The 18,112-nt window shown below is 45.1% G+C and overlaps 2 non-coding genes across 2 annotated transcripts; both read left to right on the forward strand.

The window, feature by feature from the left end:
- The first annotated feature begins 119 nt into the window (after positions 1-119).
- On the forward strand, positions 120-260 carry LOC115073569. The gene has a single exon (XR_003852054.1). It is a non-coding gene; the product is annotated as a U4 spliceosomal RNA (small nuclear RNA).
- Positions 261-9,376: 9,116 nt separating this feature from the next.
- On the forward strand, positions 9,377-9,517 carry LOC115073570. Its single transcript, XR_003852055.1, has one exon. It is a non-coding gene; the product is annotated as a U4 spliceosomal RNA (small nuclear RNA).
- Positions 9,518-18,112: the final 8,595 nt, after the last annotated feature.

An 18,112-nucleotide genomic window follows, 5' to 3' on the forward strand; every position in this document is an offset into this window, starting at 1 on the left:
ATTTTCTAGCGTGGAAGATCAAGGCATAGTCTGCTGGCATACTCTTCCTCGCCGGCTGGCTGACCCTGAGTCTAAAAGGGTCCAGTGCAAGGGGCTGGCGGCGGCAGCGTTGTTTCTGTAGCTTTGCGCAGTGGCAGTATCGTAGCCAATGAGGTCAATCCGAGGCGCGATTATTGCTAATTGAAAACTTTTCCCAATACCCCGCCGTGACGACTTGAAATATAGTCGGCACTGGCAATTTTTGACAGTCTCTACGGAGACTGATAAAAGAAGTTAAATAATAGAAATAAAGAAGCTTAGGCAATAAAAAAAGCCACTGAACGATAATAGTATAAAAGTTAGGAAGTTATTTTGTTACATGTTTACTTAAGATTTCAGTGCTAACTGAGTGCTCATTGTTAATGTAATATGGGCAACCAGGACCACACTCACTCGCAACCACCCTGAACATAGCAATAACCACAAGACATGATTGGCTCCTCCGGCAGTGAAGCGTTAGGGAAGGGTTATGCCTGTGCAACCCATTTTACTGTATAGGCGCTGTAACAGCGCCTATACAGTAACCTGGGTGCGCTGGTACCTGTCATTTCAAATGACATTTGAAATGACAGGCACCAGGAAGTGTAAAAAGTGTTAAAAACAAAAAACCTGTGTGTTATATAAAAAAATAAAACAATTTTAAATACCTGTCGGAGGGCCGTGGGTCCAGGCGGCCGGTGGGCGGCGGGCAGCCATCAGCGGCATCCGGTAGTCCCTTCTCCCTTCCTCCCTCCCTCCCCTGCCTGGATGAGCGCCAAAATCGCACGGGCGGGTCGGCAGCGGGGGGGCGGCAGCAGGATCCGGGAGCGGCGGGTAGGCAGCAGCGGGGTCCGGGGGGGCAGCGGTAGCAGGATCCAGGGGTGGCAGCGAGATCCGGGGAGCGAGATGCCCCTGCATCGTGTTGAACTTAACACCGAGATACTGTGGAATTTGAGTAAAAAGTATCCTTTTCTGGGTTTTTAAAGGTCTCTATATTTGATGGATTGACTATATAGAGAAGCACAGTGGATTTATAAGAAAAATAAACATTTTATAATTTGTACAGCTTAGCAAGCATGTTATTGTTCTGAGTTTCTGTTATCTCATCAAGCAGTGAATGCACTGTTAAAATTTGTTTTTAACATCTTGTAGTCAAAATATGGAGCGGTCTACATGCTGACTTGAAGAATGAATTGTGCAATGTTGCATCATAAGAACATAAGAACATAAGAAATTGCCATGCTGGGTCAGACCAAGGGTCCATCAAGCCCAGCATCCTGTTTCCAACAGAGGCCAAAACCAGGCCACAAGAATCTGGCAATTACCCAAACACTAAGAAGAACCCATGCTACTGATGCAATTAATAGCAGTGGCTATTCCCTAAGTATAATTGATTAATAGCCATTAATGGACTTCTCCTCCAAGAACTTATCCAAATCTTTTTTGAACCCAGCTACACTAACTGCACTAACCACCTCCTCTGGTAACAAATTCCAGAGCTTTATTGTGCGTTGAGTGAAAAAGACCTTGCAACTGACACCTAGCATGATAAAATTGATGACACCTAGTATGTATGAAAAATAGGCGCCGTTTAAATACTCAGACTTGATTAAATGACTGGTAGCAGACCCTTAGGGGGTCGTTTTCTATTGATATCGCACACGAAAAGGGACTTTTCATGTGCGAAAGCTTCATAGGAGCAGAGTTGGGGCAGTGTCGGAACTGGAAGAGGAGGAGTTGGGGCGGCACTGGGGCGGACACGGCGGAAACATTGCTGGTGGCAAAAAGGTAGGAACTCTTACCGCTGCCTGTAGCGCGCCCAATAGCACCACCTTTTACGATGGTGCTATTGGGTGCGAAAGCCGGCAGCGATAACACCGCAGTGGTGCGATCGCTGCCAGCTTTCGCAGGCCCGCCCCCACTTCGCCCCCCCCCCCGCTCCCTGTTAGCGCCGGGATTCAGGAAGCCGCGGTAGTTTAGAAAATCCGGCCCTAAATTAGGTCTGTGATTGGACAAACTAGGTGTCAAAAAGAATAATGATGTGATGAAGAATGCTTGTCATCAGTGTTGCGGTCCGCTCCGCGACCCTCGCGTCCTGGCCCTTATCTCAAAGTTCCAGTTGGGCCACTTGATGCCTGAACCAGCTCCATGAGCGTCTCCGCGGGGGAGATGCCATTACCCTGGGCTCCTTAGGCACGCGCGCAGTCACGTCGCTGATATAGCCCGTTTCCCACCAGAGCGTGCTCCGCCCCCGCTCCTGACGTCAGACGCCCAGTCCTACTTAAACTCCCCGCAGACCCCACTACAACGCCTTGCAACCGGGTCCCTTGCGGTGTCCAGTTGCCCTGAGCCCCGGTGTGTGACTTCCTTGCACACCGTTCCTGCCTGCCTGGTCTACTACGTGACTTGCTCGCACTTCTAACCTCTTAGTTCTTGCCTGCTTCAGCACCTGTCCAGGTTCCTGCCTGGTCCCGCTCTGCCTGCCTTCAGCTTGCTACAGTTCCTGCCTGGTTTCGCTCTGCCTGCCTTCAGCTTGCTGCAGTTCCTGCCTGGTTTCTCTCAGCCTGCCTTCAGCTCGCTGCAGTTCCTGCCTGTTTCACGCTGCCTGACTTCGGCCCGCCGCAGTTCCTGCCAGACCTCCTTCATCCGCTTCAGCTCTAGCCAACTCAAGATCCGGACCAAAGATCACCTAAGTCCCAGCGGCCGGGTTCCTACGGGCTCCTCCCGGGGGGACACCGGCTTCCAGGGTGAACCTCCTGAGTCCCAAGCGGCTGGGCTCCCAAGGGCTCCTCCTGGGGGAGTACCAGCTTCCAGGTGAAGCCTACTGTCTACATCAGCCTGGTCTGCCTACCGGCCTGCTGTCCCAAGACCATAGTCCAACTACCCCAGGTCTCCCGCAGGCCGGCCTAAGGGTCCACTGTCTAGCTAGTCCACAACAATCAGGGAATAAAGCATTGATTGGTTACATGCCCTGTTAATGAAAGATATTAGGGATGAACCCCGGGGGCTGGAAGGAGAGAGGATGAATAGATCAACTATGTCATAGCCATGTAGAATTTTACCTCTAATAAATATAATGAAAGATGAAGTGTTGCATATCATTTCTTTCTACATTAAAAGAAAAGGGAAACTAACAGTTGTTCAATGGAAATGTTTAATAACCAGGTTCTTCCACAGCTGAGATGAGGCTGGGAAGTTATTTTTAGTTGGGATCGTAAATTTACGACGATACTCTAGTGACTGGGAAAGCTGAAGACTGCTCTTGGCCAGGTTCACCACCCAACCAAGCTCTTGCAACAAGGAAATCACCTTGTGCAACACCAGGAGGCTCTCTTCCAGAGTCTTGGCCCGAAGAAGCCAATCATCCAAGTAAGGGTTCTGGGTGCAGTGGCCAACCAAAAGGTAGCGCTCATAACTGATATTGATGCTCCAAAACCACTCAGTGCTGAAATCGTTGATGCTCTAGCCGGATGGGGATTATGCAGGTATGCCTCAGACAAATCCAAGGACATGAGAAACTCCTACGACTGTACAGTCATTATCTCTGAGCGCAAGGTTTCCATGGAAAAACAAGTTACCTGAGAATGTTGGTTGACCCCCTTGAGACCCAGAATGGAGTGAAAAGAGCCCTCATTCTTGGGCACAATGAAATAAATGGAATATCGGCCCATATTTTCCTGAGCTACAGGCTCTGGAACCACATCCCTCAGACTGAGGAGTCTTGACAATGTACACTCCACTGCCCGAATCTTCTGTGGGGAGTGGCAGGGAGACACCATGAATACGTCCCGAGGAACACTGTGAAACTCCAGCACATATTCATCTCATATCACCTCCATGACCCACTGGTCCAATGTGATTTCAACCCAGCTCTGATAAAAGAGAGAGAGAGAGAAGCGACCCCCTATCTCCTGTTCCCGGGGATGGGTCAGCACACTTTCACTGGGAGGCTCAGGAGGTCCTACTACCTGAGCCTGCGCCCCATCTGGGCTGTCAGGGACGAAAGGACTGAGGCCTACCCAAAGGCCAAGTCTGATAAAAAGCCGTTCCTCTGTAGGGTGGAAAACCCTTGGATACCCTAGAATGGCTTATCATGCTAAAGGAACACTGCATCTGCTTCTTATCCTCCGAGAATTGAGGATCCTGGGACTCACCCCATTTATTGGCTATTTTCTCCAACTCACTCCCAAACAAGAGCAAGCCTTTAAAGGGCAACTTCGTAAGGTTAGACTTGAGGTTGTATCGGCTGACCAATTTCTCAGTCATAACTGATGCCTGGCCGCTACCACCAAAGCCACCCCTCTGGCTGAGGTGCGGACCAAATCTCAGTCTGTATCTGTCAAAAAGGCGGCTGCTGGTTCCATTACTGCCCTGGAATTCACACTGAAAGAAGAAAACAAGAGCAAGCCACCAGGGAACAACAAGAAGCTAGCTGCAAATTCATTGCCATTGCTTCAAATGTTTGCTTAAGTATGGCCTCAATTCTTTGTTTGTGTGCATCCTTCAAGGCTGCTCCTCCAAGACTCGTCCCCCTTTAAAATTTGCTTTAGGGGCATTCTACTCAAGATCAATCAATTCTTGAATGGCCTCCATTATAGGGAAAAAACATGAGGTTTTACACAAAGAAGTCAAAATGGGATTCTTTCATGGCTCAGCTGGGGTCTCAGCAGCCAGTACTCCCAACACCTTCAGTGTCCAGGAACCCAGAGTTGGTATTCATCGCTGTGAAGAAACGTAACACATTCTGTACGGCTTCAAACCCGGAGGAATATCCCTATCCTCCAGGAAACCCCACCATCATCTGTGTCATCCTCATAATGTCCTGTAGCAGGGCAAGATGCACTCTGGCACCTGCCCGCTCCACCAGCCTTACGGGATTTTGTAGCCTACGATTCTGGACTGTCAACCTTATTTGGCTCCGCCTTTCGTACCTGTAGAAAGAATTGGAGCCCCTGAAAAATTCCATCCAAGAAAAAAAGTGGATCTACCTCCTTACTCTCTTGATGTTTTGTTTTTTTTAATTTATAACATTTTACCTGAGCTGAATACAGCTCAGGTCTGCGGCTGTGGGGGGGGGGGGAGAGGGCATCAGCCTTCACCGCTGCGCATGGCTTTCTGCAACTAGTAGCCTTTCAGCTGGCTCTTCCATCAGCTCAGTCATGCCAGAAAACCGGCTACTGGACCAAGGCACTCAACCGCTAGCCTTTCAGTTGGATCTCCCATCAGCTAACTCCATGCCGGGAACCGACTACCAGACCAAGGCACTCGACTTGGGGAGGAACAAATGGTTATTGCCCCAGGAGAAACTCAAATGAGGGAGGAACCTTTAAGTATCACCTCAAGAGAGTGTTGCATATAATCTTCTTTAATTTATTCCTTTCTCCTTTATCTCTTTTTTTTTTTTTTAAGAAATCCCCAGTAGGGAGATGCTCGTCCAGCTACTAGAGATGGAGAATACTGGCATGCTGATGTCAGTGCAGGGGTATATATACTGTGATGTCAGCTTTGCGTCATCTCCATCTGCTGGTAGAGGTGCATAACCCACTTGTTCTGGATCCACCTGTCTAAACGCTAAGGGGCGGATTTTAAAACAATACGTGTGCCGGTACTTTTGTTCGCACCACTGGCGCGAACAAAAGTACACCAGATTTTATAAGATACGCGTGTAGCCGCGCGTATCTTATAAAATCCGGGGTCGGCGCGCACAAGGGGGTGCACATTTGTGCAACCTGCGCACGCCGAACCCAGCACAGCCTGCCTGTTCCCTCCGAGGCCGCTCCGATTTTGGAGCGGCCTCGGAGAGAACTTTTCTTCGCCCTCCCCCCACCTTCCCCCTCCCTTCCCCTACCTAACCCACCCCCCCCGGCCCTATCTAACCCCCCCCCCTTACCTTTGCGCGCGTCGCCGGCAGCCCCACTCCGTCCTCCGGTCCCGGGGGCGTGGTCCGGAGGCCTCGACCCCGGGCCCGCCCCCGGGCCACGCCCCCGGGCCCACCCCCGAAATGCCGCGGCACACCCCCGAAACGCCGCGTCGTTTCGGGAACGCCCCCGGACACGCCCCCTCCCTCCCCGTTTCGAAAGCCCCGGGACTTACGCGCATCCCGGGGCTTTATGCGCGCCGGCAGCCTATGCAAAATAGGCGCGCGGGCAGGCACAGGGTTTTTAAAATCTGCCCCTAAGAAATTAAGGGGTCAATTTTAAAACCTGTGCGTGCGCATCCATGTGCGTGCAGTTCCCGGCATGTGCACATGCATTTGGCTATTTTATAACATGTGCGTTGGCACGCACGTTATAAAATACGACATCCGGCACACATGCGCGGCGGATTTTAACATCCACATGCGCATGTACAGGCGGATGGCCTCCTCCACACATGGGGGGAGAAATTTTAAAAGGCCTCACGCGGCAATAGGAGTAGGGCTTTCCCAGTTCCCTATACCCCTACCTAACCTTCCTTCCCTTTCCCCTGTCCTCCCTGACCCCTAACCCCTTCCTGGCTACTTACTTTTTTTTTTGTTTGATTACTTACTTCTCCTCGGGAGCAGAAGTAATCTCTGCATGCAGGCTGGCTGCCGGTGTGCGCTTCCCCAGGACAGCATCGAATGGCACTGTCCCAACCCGCCCCCGCTCTGCCCAGACCACGCCCTCGGCTCGCCCCTTTGGAGACGCCCGGCACTTCGGCGTGTAACAAGATTTACTCACATATTACTATAAATGGCCACTGCATTATATCATGTACATCTATTACTGTATTACATCTATTATTGTATTCCAAACTAAAAGCGACTCCCCAATATTATTGCGAACACATAATCAGAGATTGTTGATATATCCCCATATACAGGAACCATTAATATAACCTCAACAAAGGGCCCTATTAGGCTTCTTCAGGGGGATATTGTTTTTCTTAAAGATGGATCAATCGATCGTGTTTGCTGTAATAAATCACTATTCGTATATCAATGTGTTTGCTGCAGGAGGCTTGACTATGCCTTAATGTTCAACTTCTTATTCAGGCAGTCATTGCTATAGGTACCAGATATATCCACACATCTATAATCATATAAAATGCTTATTTATATTGTGACCTTATTGCTACTCATAAATATGTGTTTTATGTGGTCACTGTATATGTATTTGTGATAAAATTGGGGAGTCGCTTTTAGTTTGGAATACAGTAATAGATGTATGTGATATAATACAGTGGTCATTTTTAGTGGAATGTGAGTGATTGGTATATATGAGTGTGGGGATATATGTGATTTATATGAATTTTATATTATTTATGTTTGTAATACATATAATTGTTTAAGATGTGATGTTCATACGTGATGCACATAGTGCATAGATTTTGCATATACAGTACTGCTTAGGATATGTTTTTGTATTTAATTTTATATTGTGGTTTAAAAGTAAAAATTGTTTTATTAGTATAATTTGTGTTTGAATTCAAATTCCTTTCTGGTTTCTTGCATATATATCATGGTGTCATCTGTATGTGGTGAGACTTTGTGCTTGCATACACCTTGGCCTCATTCAGGGCTATTTGGTTGGGATTTTTTCGGGATCCTGCATTCCAGGATCTCCATTGCCACAGCAAAAAGCAAGGGGGATGTCCCTGTCTTGTCTCTATAAACAGCTCAAATTCTCCCAAGTTACTGCTCATCTTTAGTATTTATTTGGCCTTTTAGTAGAGAGCTTTGATCCAAATTATATTTTTCCATTAGTGCTCATGCTGTGAAAATACCAATAAACTATTTTAGTACCCTCCAAAAATCCCTAAGCTGCCAGAAAACTTTGAATATTCAGCAGCACGTATCCAGATAAATATATCCAAATAAATTTAAGAAACAGCATAGCATAGTGGTTAGAGCAGTGGGCTAAGAACCAGTAAAACCATGCTTCCAGTTCCACTGATGCTCCTTGTGACCTTGGGCAAGTCACTTCACCTTCCATTGCCTTAGGTATAAATTTACAGACCAATGCAATAAGGTGCACTTAGCACAGTTTACCATCAGTTGGGTGCTCAAGCTTTACTGTCAAGACATTAGCAATTATCCCCAGTGTAAAGAGGTATGCTGGCTTACTTCATGTTTCCTTAGCACTGGAAACAATTCCTAATCCAGGCCTTTAGTCTACGAGCAGAGCTGGAGTTCCAGTGCTGAGAGCTAGTCAGTATTTACTACATAGAAAACAGACTTTGTACTAAAAAAAAAAAAGATGTTTTCCACCCATAAAATATTATTCATACACACAGAAAATGCTTTCTGTGCAGAAAGCATCTTTGCATGCATTAACTATATTTTAACAATAGAGACAAACAGAGAGGGAAAAGGATCAAAGTCCAAATCACATAAAACAGTCCTTTAGATCTTTTTAAATCACAAATGACAATATCATAAAAAACAGCTCCAAGATATTTTAATCTGCAGCCTCTCGCCACGTAATGGGCCGCAAGCTGTATTCAGCCTTTAGAGCAGTCTGAAATTCTAATCATTTATTGTCATTTGCAAAAAGGTATCTCCTTGTATAATTTTTATTCCCAATATGAATTTAAATATATCCAACAATAATTTGTATGAGTCATAAATGTTGAGAATTGTGGTGGATAAGCTGTTTTTGCTGGTTTAAGCGTTTCAACTTTTTGGGCTAAGTATTCTACTTTTAACTACTTTTACAGATTTATTTGATGCTTAAAATTGGGAGTGTTGAGATTTATGATACATGCCCGATACAGGCTGAGGATGCCTGTATCGGGCATCCTCAGCCAACCTGGGGTTTGGAAGACCTGTTTCAAGTCCTCCGAGCCACCGGACTGGCCTATGTTGATAGTTTGTTGTTTTTTTTTTATTTCAAGGTTTTTCTGTATTTTGTTAAGATGTGTCCTTAAAACACACTTCTGGGTTTTGGTGGCTTCCCCTTCCCTTACAGTGCAAGATAAAAGGAAGACCGCCAGCAGCATCTCCGCGGGCTCAGCAAATCACTTTAAAGAGATCCTAAGAAGAGGCAAAGCTCAAACTAGCACCTCCCCAGAGAAAGAGGCGACTCCTCCATTCATTCACTCCCCCGGAAGCCTCTACCCGCCGTTCTGTTACTGTATTTCCGGCTGTTGGCTGCTCCTGACGTTCAAATTAGCATAGGAAAGCCCAGAATCCTTTGCGGAGTCTGCAGTGAGGGCTGGTTAGAGAACGCTCTAGTCTTCACAGCTCGTTTTTCGTTAGAGTGCCGGCTCGGTATTTTCTAGCATGGGAGATTACTATACAGTCTGCTGGCACAGTCTTTGTGGCCGGCTGGCTAGCCGGCCCTGAGTCAATAAGGGGTCCAGTGCAAGGGGCTGGCGGCGGCAGCGGTGTATCTTTAGCTTTGCGCAGTGGCAGTATCGTAGCCAATGAGGTCAATCCGAGGCGCGATTATTGCTAATTGAAAACTTTTCCCAATACCCCGCCGTGACGACTTGAAATATAGTCGGCACTGGCAATTTTTGACAGTCTCTACGGAGACTGATATTTCTGGTTTTGAAACAAAGAAAAAGTTAAGTGTTTCCTTTATAGGTAATGGTGTCGTACTCTTGTTGAATACAGAGAAAGAGGTTAAGAACTAGTCTAAACCTTTTTTAAACTTTACCATATACTGCGGCAACGAATTCCAGAGCTTAATTATACATTGATAAAAAAAGATTTTTTTTCTTTGTTTTGTGTATCACCTAGTACCTTCATTGAATGGCTCCTGTATTGTCGTTATAATGTCTTTGTATTTTTTAAACAGTAAACAACTGATTTGTATGTACCTTGACCTCTGTCCTATCTCCTCTTAGTCCTATCTTCTCCAATCTCTTTAGCCTTTCCTCATAAGGAATCACTCAGTTCTCTTTATTATTCCGGTTGCCATTCTCTGTACCTTTTTTCATGTATTTATATACCGTTATTCTAAAATATAATCATAGCAGTTTACAAAACAACATATATAAAATAAGCATAAAATAGAAAATAAAATCATACATCAAGTAAGCATAAAATAATACAATTTAAAACAAATTTAACAGTTATAAATTTAACATAGTCTCAGTGTCTCTGCTTCTCTTAAACAGATAGATAACTGCATATCTAGAATGTATTTACAATTATATAATTTAATCTTCTTGCAACTACCTAATCTTTGCTTCTGTTTCTTAAATGATATCAAAGGCTATTTTAAAAACCCAAGTTTTCAATTCCTTCTTGAACCTCTTAATATCTGTTTGTGTTTGAAGTTCTTCAGGCGTTGTTTTCCATAATCTAGGACCAGCCACCCAAATGACTCTATCCATGACTTCACTTCAATGAAGGCTTTGAAGGGAGGGTATGGTTACTAAACCTTTATTTGCTGATCTGAAGACTCTTTGGAGTGTATGGAAATGCAGGGCTGCTTCATTCCAATCAGATTCTTTATTATTGACAATTTAGTAAATGAGATCTAACATTTTATATTGTTTATGAAATGTTATATGTAACCAATGTAGTGATATTAAGATGATCATATTTATTACTACCTGAAAATACTTGTGGTCAATGCAAATGCTGCATTCTGCAGCATTTGCATTGACCTTACCCCTAGATTTATCAAAGTGCTATATGTATAGCAGAAATAGTGCGCACAATAAAAAGGGACATGGCTAATTTCCAAGCTGAGAGAGAGAACCTCTGTAGAGAAATCAATTTGTCTCAAGAGGAGTGCATTGCACAAATCAACTCCTCTTGTACCTTTCATCGATTCAAACAGCCGAAAATCTTCAATGATGTCAACTTTGGTGTTTGTACCTCCTATTGTGTATGTAAAACTATCCCTCCCAAACCTATCCCACTCCCAAAACCCCATACCAAGAACATATTGATTTCTCTACAGAGGTGCTCTCTCTCTCTCACTCACTCACTCACTCCTTTTTTGCATGCACAGAAGCTGCTCATTACCATTAACTTCACCCAAACAGCACACGTTATTGCTAGCGTTTGCAGTAATCTAGATTTGAGAAAATCAGAGCTTGCAGTACTGTCTGAAAATTATTTAACTTTAGTAAAAGCTTTAGATGTTGATGTAAGCTCAATTTGTTATACTCAGACTTGATTATTGTTTATATGTGTTTGCTTATGGTAACATTATTATCTAATATTACACCTAGGGGTAGATTTTCAAAGGGGTACGCGCGTAAGATACGCGTGTACCCCCCGAAAACCTACCCCAAACCCCCCCTGCGCGCGCTGAGCCTATTTTGCGGTTAGGGATCGGGGACGTGTCTGGGGACGTGTGGGCGGTCCGGGGGCATGGCCGAGTGCCACGACACAGCGGCCTGTGTCGGGGCCTGCCGCGCCAGCGCACGTAAGTTACTACTGCCCGGAGGCAGTAGTAACTTCTCCGATAAAGGTAGGGGGGGGTCTAGATAGGGCTGGGGGGTGGGTTAGATAGGGGAAGGGAAGGGAAGGTGTGGGGGTAGAAAGAAAGTTCCCTCCGAGGCCGCTTCGATTTTGGAGCGGCCTCGGAGGGAACAGGCAGCGCGCGCAGGGCTCAGAGCGCGCAAGTAGCACAAATGTGCACCCCCTTGAGCGCGCCGACCCCGGATTTTATAAGATACGCGCGGCTACGCGCGTATCTTATAAAAAAAAATTCTTTAAATAAATAAATAAATAAATAAATATCTTATAAAATCCAGCGTACTTTTGTTCGTGCGCGCGTATGTTTTTTAAATCTACCTCAGCGATTGTGTACATGTTCATTGAATGCAATTTTTTGTGACCCTGTAGTAAAATACAGTGTCCAGTGTTGTCTTTCTATTGAGCCATATTATTACTACCATAAGAAGCTTACTGGACAGACTGGAAGGACCATTTTGGTCCTTTTCTGCTGTCATTTCTGTTTCTATGTTTTGTGTGTATTCAGTACCAGTCTGATATGGGATAGAAGTTTTTGAACAGCTGACATGGATATATTTAAAGATTTGGTGCATGTTCAATAGAATTATCAACTGGTATAAAAAAATGTACATCAGCGTAAATGCAAAAATATAGTCCTAGACCTGATAATAGTTTGCATAGCAGGAAGAAGTACATATTAAACAAAGTAGCTGATAGTGCTGAGTCCTGAGGTATATCTGTATTCATATTTTTTATTTCAGACAAGTTGTTTCCTGTTTTTACTTGTTTCCTATTTTTCTTGATACGTTCTATTTTCTAAAAACGAGTTGAACCATTTTAATACATTTCCAGCAATGCCTTTTTCAATCAATATGTGTGATAATAATGTCTCTTTTGAGATGTGGTGACCAGAATTGCACACAGTACTCAAGGTGCAGCACACAATGGAGTGATACAGAGGCATTTGTATATTCTCTGTTTTATTTTACATTCTTATCCTAATAATTCCTAGAATTCTATTTGCTTTCTTGACTTTTGCTGCACAGTGAGCTAAGGATTTCAACATATTATCCATGATAACATCTAAATCCTTTTCCTGGGTGCTATAATTTGAGTTACTCTTCTGTAAGTGCATCACTTTGCACTTGTCCACATTAAATTTAATTTACCAATTGCATGCCCAGTCTCCCAGTCTTGCAAGGAAGGTCCTCTTGCAATTTCTCACAATCCTCTTGTGATTTTATAATTTTGTGTCATCTGCAAATTTGATCACCTCACTCATCGTACTCATCTCTAGGTCATTTACAAACATGTTAAAAAGCAGTGGTCCCAATACAGATCCTTGGGGCTCTCCACTATTCACCTTTTTCCATTCAGAAAATTGACCATTTAGCCCTACTCTCTGTTTTCTATCTTTTAACCAGTTCCCAATCCACAATAAAGCATTGTCTCCTATCCCAATTTCCTCAAGAGTCTCTCTGTCATGAGTTACTTTGTCAAATGTTTTCTGGATATCCAGATAAACTATATCAACTAGCTCACCTTTATCCACACGTTTATTTACATCTGTAAAAAAAATGTAGCAGATTGGTAAGGCAAGATTTCCATTGGCTAAATCCATGTTGGCTTTGTCCCGTTAAATTATGACTATATGTTCAATAATTTTGTTCTTTATGATAGTTTCTACCATTTTGCCTGGCACTGAAGTCAGGCTTACTGACCTGGAGATTCCTGAATCACACCTGGATCCCTTTTTAAAAAATGGCATTAAGTTGGCAACCCTCAGTTTTCAGGTCCCATAGATGATTCTAAAAATAATTTACAAATTACTAATAGTATGCCTGCAATTTCTTTTGTTTTTTTCAATACTATTTAAATAATGCTTATAAAATCTCTATCCAGCTACCTCTCATCATTGGGTTCTTTATGGGGAAGCTGTGAGGCTCTTGGTATCCCATTGCCTCTTAGGCAATGCTTTTTCTTGAATAGTTCCTGCAGCATCCATAGTTAAGAACTAATCTGCTGTCCAATCAAGATGCTGGAGACACACAAAGAGGTGGGACACAGAGAACCCAAAGACAGACAATCACTGTGGCAAGGAGCAATTAATAGCTCAAGGGTAGCTGACAGCCAGAGAAAGGGTACATTTTTAACCAAGAGGGGCTGTGTGCTGGAGTCTGTGCACATATATAGGTAGTTTGCCAGGGCTGAGTATGCCAAGGGCAGCTTCTTCCAGTCTCGGATAATGTCATCCTGCCACTGCCTTCAGCAGCAGCTCCCCAGTACCTGGTGCAGTTCTGTTCTTGTGCAGGCTTTAATCCATTAACCCATTATGTTCCAAATTGTTTAATGGTCACTGGGACATAATGGGTTAAAGTGGCAAGGAATGAGCCAAGGCAGTATGAGAAACCCTGAGCAATAGGGCCAGATTTACAATTAGGCAAAGCTGGTATGTGCTTAAGGGTGGCGATTTTGTGGTGGGAGGGAAGTGGCAAATTTTAATTTTCAACATATGATCCCTCCCCTTCCTCACATCACTATACGTTCTAACTGAACCAGAAGTTCAGAAGGGAAATCTCTCTCCTCCCCCCCCCCCCCCCCCCCACACACATCCTATCTAGGGTTGCCATGCCTGTAAATCAAACTCTGCTGAGCCCAATACCATTTCAGCCCCAGGAGGGCAGAAAAGAAGTGAAGGACATTTGCTCTCACACTAGAAAGCCACCATGGAAGGAAGCATCAGGACAGGGCTGGCCATGGATGTTGCTTCCATTGCAAGTGACTGAGGACTTTATACCAGTAGTAAACCCTTGATAACCAGAGAGGAGGAAGGGGGTCTCCTGGCTCAGACTTGCTGCCCCAAATGTGCAGAAGCGAGTATGAGAGGGGACTAAAAGGCAGAAGATGCTGAGGATTAGATTGAAAATGTCCTTCTATAAACCAGTCACTTATGCATGTAGTCGGCATAATAATGCAATTATGCCATGTAATGGTCTGAAAAGCTTACAAGTTCCTATCCAGCCACTGTATGGCTTGGCTAGTTAGTACGATAAACTTATCTGGCTAACTTTGCCAATATTAGAGATGTGAATCGTGTCCTCGATCGTCTTAACGATCGATTTCGGCTGGGAGGGGGAGGGAATCGTATTGTTGCCGTTTGGGTGTTTAAAGTATCGTGAAAATCGTGAAAATCGTGAGCCGGCACACTAAAACCCCCTAAAACCCACCCCTGAACCTTTAAATTAAATCCCCCACCCTCCTGAACCCCCCCAAATGCCTTAAATTACCTGGGGGTCCAGCGGCGGTCCGGAACGGCAGCAGTCCGGAACGGCCTCCTGCAATTGAATCGTGTTGTCTTCAGCCGGCGCCATTTTTCAAAATTGCGGCACAAAATGGCGGCGGCCATAGACCGACATGATTCGACTGCAGGAGGTCGTTCCGGACCCCCGCTGGACTTTTGGCAAGTCTTGTGGGGGTCAGGAGGCCCCCCCAAGCTGGCCAAAAGTCCCTGGGGGTCCAGCGGGGGTCCGGAACGACCTCCTGCAGTCGAATCGTGTCGGTCTATGGCCGCCGCCATTTTGCGCTGCCATTTTGAAAAATGGCGCCGGCTGAAGACAACACGATTCAATTGCAGGAGGCCGTTCCGGACCGCTGCCGTTCCGGACCGCCGCTGGACCCCCAGGTAATTTAAGGCATTTGGGGAGGGGTTCGGGAGGGTGGGGGATTTAATTTAAAGGGTCGGGGGTGGGTTTTAGGGGGTTTTAGTGTGCTGGTTTTCCTGCCCTCCCCCTTCCCCCGATTTACGATTTTTTGACGATAAATCGGGGGAATTGGTATTGTATCGTGGCCCTAACGATTTTTGACGATTTAAAATATATCGGATGATATTTTAAATCGTCAAAAAACGATTCACATCCCTAGCCAATATATTCAGTGTCTAACTTTAGGACAGGTCTGTGGGCTGACTAGAGTTAGCTGGATAACTTATCCAGCTAATTCAGCTTCTCCCAGTTGTTCCCCAGAATGCCCCTAACTTATCTGGCCAAATTTTATCCAGATAAAAAGTTATCCATCTAGAATTTAGGCTGGTGTCAAATCCTGCTGTGACCTTGGGCAAGTCACTTCACCATCCATTGCCTCAGATACAAACTTAGATTATGAGCCCTCTGGGGACAGAAAAAGACCTGCAGTACCTGAATGTAATCTGCTTTGAAGTGTCTGAAAAAAGTGGAATATACATACAAAAATAAAAATAAAGAAAGCCCAACATAGCACTTTAGTGATGTATTTGTTAAAACACTTATGTACTGCGTTTTCTACAGTTCTAAGCAGTTTACACTAAAACATTCCCAAATTACTAAAAACAAAGATAAAATGAATTAAATAAATAAAACAAGACAAGACAATAACAAATACAGAACCTGTGACACCAAGCAGGGGGCTTAAATGCCATCATCAACTACATAGTAAATAGCAACAAAAAATAAAAGAAAAATAAAATCAGCCTAAAAAGATAACTTTGGATGCCCTAATGATAAGCTTTTTTAAACAGGTAAGTCTTTGTCCTTTTTAAAGGTCTTGAAGCAAGGTTATTCACACGATGACTCAAACTAGCACACGGGACCCGCAACTGCAAACATCCTCTCTGGAGACTCAGCCAATCTGACATTGTCCAACAGAACACAGGATCCTCAGTGGCCAGTAAATTTGAAATAATGAGCAGATGCAATATGGCGCTTCACTTTTAAATACTATTCATGCTTCCACTGATAACCAGTGTAAGATAGCAAGCTGGGTGGGGATGATACAATCATACCCGGAATACAAGTTGCTACCTTCTGAACAACTTGTAATGCACGTAAAGTCGAGGCAGGCAGCCCAAGCAAATTGCATTACAGTAATCCACTCTAGATAAAACAAGAGACTGAAGAATGGTACGGAAATCATTATCATTCAAAAAAGGCTTCAGCTTTTGATGCATACAAAGTTAAAAAAATGAATTTCGTTTGACAAATTTAACATGTGATTTAAATGAAAACTCATAATAAAATATTACTCCCAAATTCCTAGCCTCCTGAACGATTGGAATAACACCACCAAACTGAACATCAGGAGGAAATGATGAAGACAGAAATCTGCCCTTTCTGATGATCTCGGATTTCTCAATATTAAGTTTAACTTACTGCTGGTCAACCATGCTTGAATAACTTTAAGATATAAAATAATCAGCCCCAGAGTGGAATTATGGTACAAAGTGTTGTGATCAATGGACTAGTGGACCCTTGGGCCGGCCTACAGGAGACTTGGGAAGGGTTTCACTGATCTCGACTGAACAGGCCGGGAGGCAGACCTCTGGCGGACAGGTGGAGATGGTTTCACCCTGGAAGCTGGTACTCCCCCGGGAGGAGCCCTTGGGAGTCCAGCCGTTGGGACTTAGGAGATTCACCCTGGAAGTTGGAGCTCCCCCGGGAGGAGCCCGTAGGGGCCCGACCACTGGGACTTAGGCGAGGCTCGGAGCTGGACCTAAGATAGGTACGACAGCCAATGGAGTGGAAGCAGGCGAGTACCAGGCGTGGACGAGGCAGGCAGGAACTCGGCTTGGGCTGTAGACAGGCAAGAACCCAGCTTGGGCTGTAGACAGGCAGGAACCCAGCTTGGGCTGTAAACAGGCAGGAACCCGGCTTGGGCTGAAGACAGGCAGGAACCCAGCTTGGGCTGTAGACAGGCAGGAACCCGGCTTGGGCTGAAGACAGGCAGGAACCAGTACCAGAGAGCAAGACGAGTACCAGCACGACAGGCAGGCAGGCAGGAACGGAGTGGCTAGAACGCTAGCGGACTCCGGGGCTCAAGGCAACGGGGGACCAAGGGAACCCTGTTGCAAGGCGCTGATCAGGTGTCCGCGGTGACCCTAAATAGGCCGCAGCCTCTGAAGTCAGACCAGGGGCGGAGCCACCCTCGGGCGGGAAACTGCCTAGAAAAGTGCGGGGCAGCCGTGTGCGCGCACCTAGAGGCAGGCCAGTAATGGCGTCTCCCCCGCGGGGACGCCCAGGACCCGATTCCGCTTCGTTCCCAGCTGGAAAAGACCCTCGAGGTAAGGGCCGGGACGCGAGCTTCGCGGACCGGACCACAACACAAAGTTACGAGAAAGAAAAATATAATATTTATCATTAGTATAGATCCTATAGTGCAATACAAGCCCTGCATGAAGTTTACAGATTGGTCTAAGATAGAATATAAAATATCTAAATCTAAATTTAAAAAATCTAAAATCTAAATAAAATAAAAATAGATATTAAACAGTGTTTCAGGCAATAAGGAGCCCTGCAGTAGCCCAGTGAAAAGGGGGTACCAAGAAAATGTTTGGGAGTTACTGTAAATTGTATTTGTTGAAAGCGATCTGACATATAGAACCAAAACCCAAGAAGGAACTCTTGAGATCCCGATCACTGCCAGACGAGCCAGCAGTATGCAGTGATCCAATGTATCAAGTGCTGATGGTGCATATAACTATACTTAGGTTTGGGTTAGGTATGGAAGGCCCCTCTTATAAAACTCTGGCTTGTGTGTTTGGATTTTTTTTTTTCTGTCAGGCCCCTGTTACAAAGTTCTGGCTTGTTGTATGTGTGGATTTGGTATGTCAGGGCCGTGTTATAAAACTCTGTCTTGAGTGTTTGGATTTTTTTTTTTGTCAGGACCCTGTATTAAACTTCT

Source organism: Rhinatrema bivittatum, chromosome 11, assembly GCF_901001135.1.
Source record: "Rhinatrema bivittatum chromosome 11, aRhiBiv1.1, whole genome shotgun sequence".
Lineage (NCBI taxonomy): Eukaryota > Metazoa > Chordata > Amphibia > Gymnophiona > Rhinatrematidae > Rhinatrema > Rhinatrema bivittatum.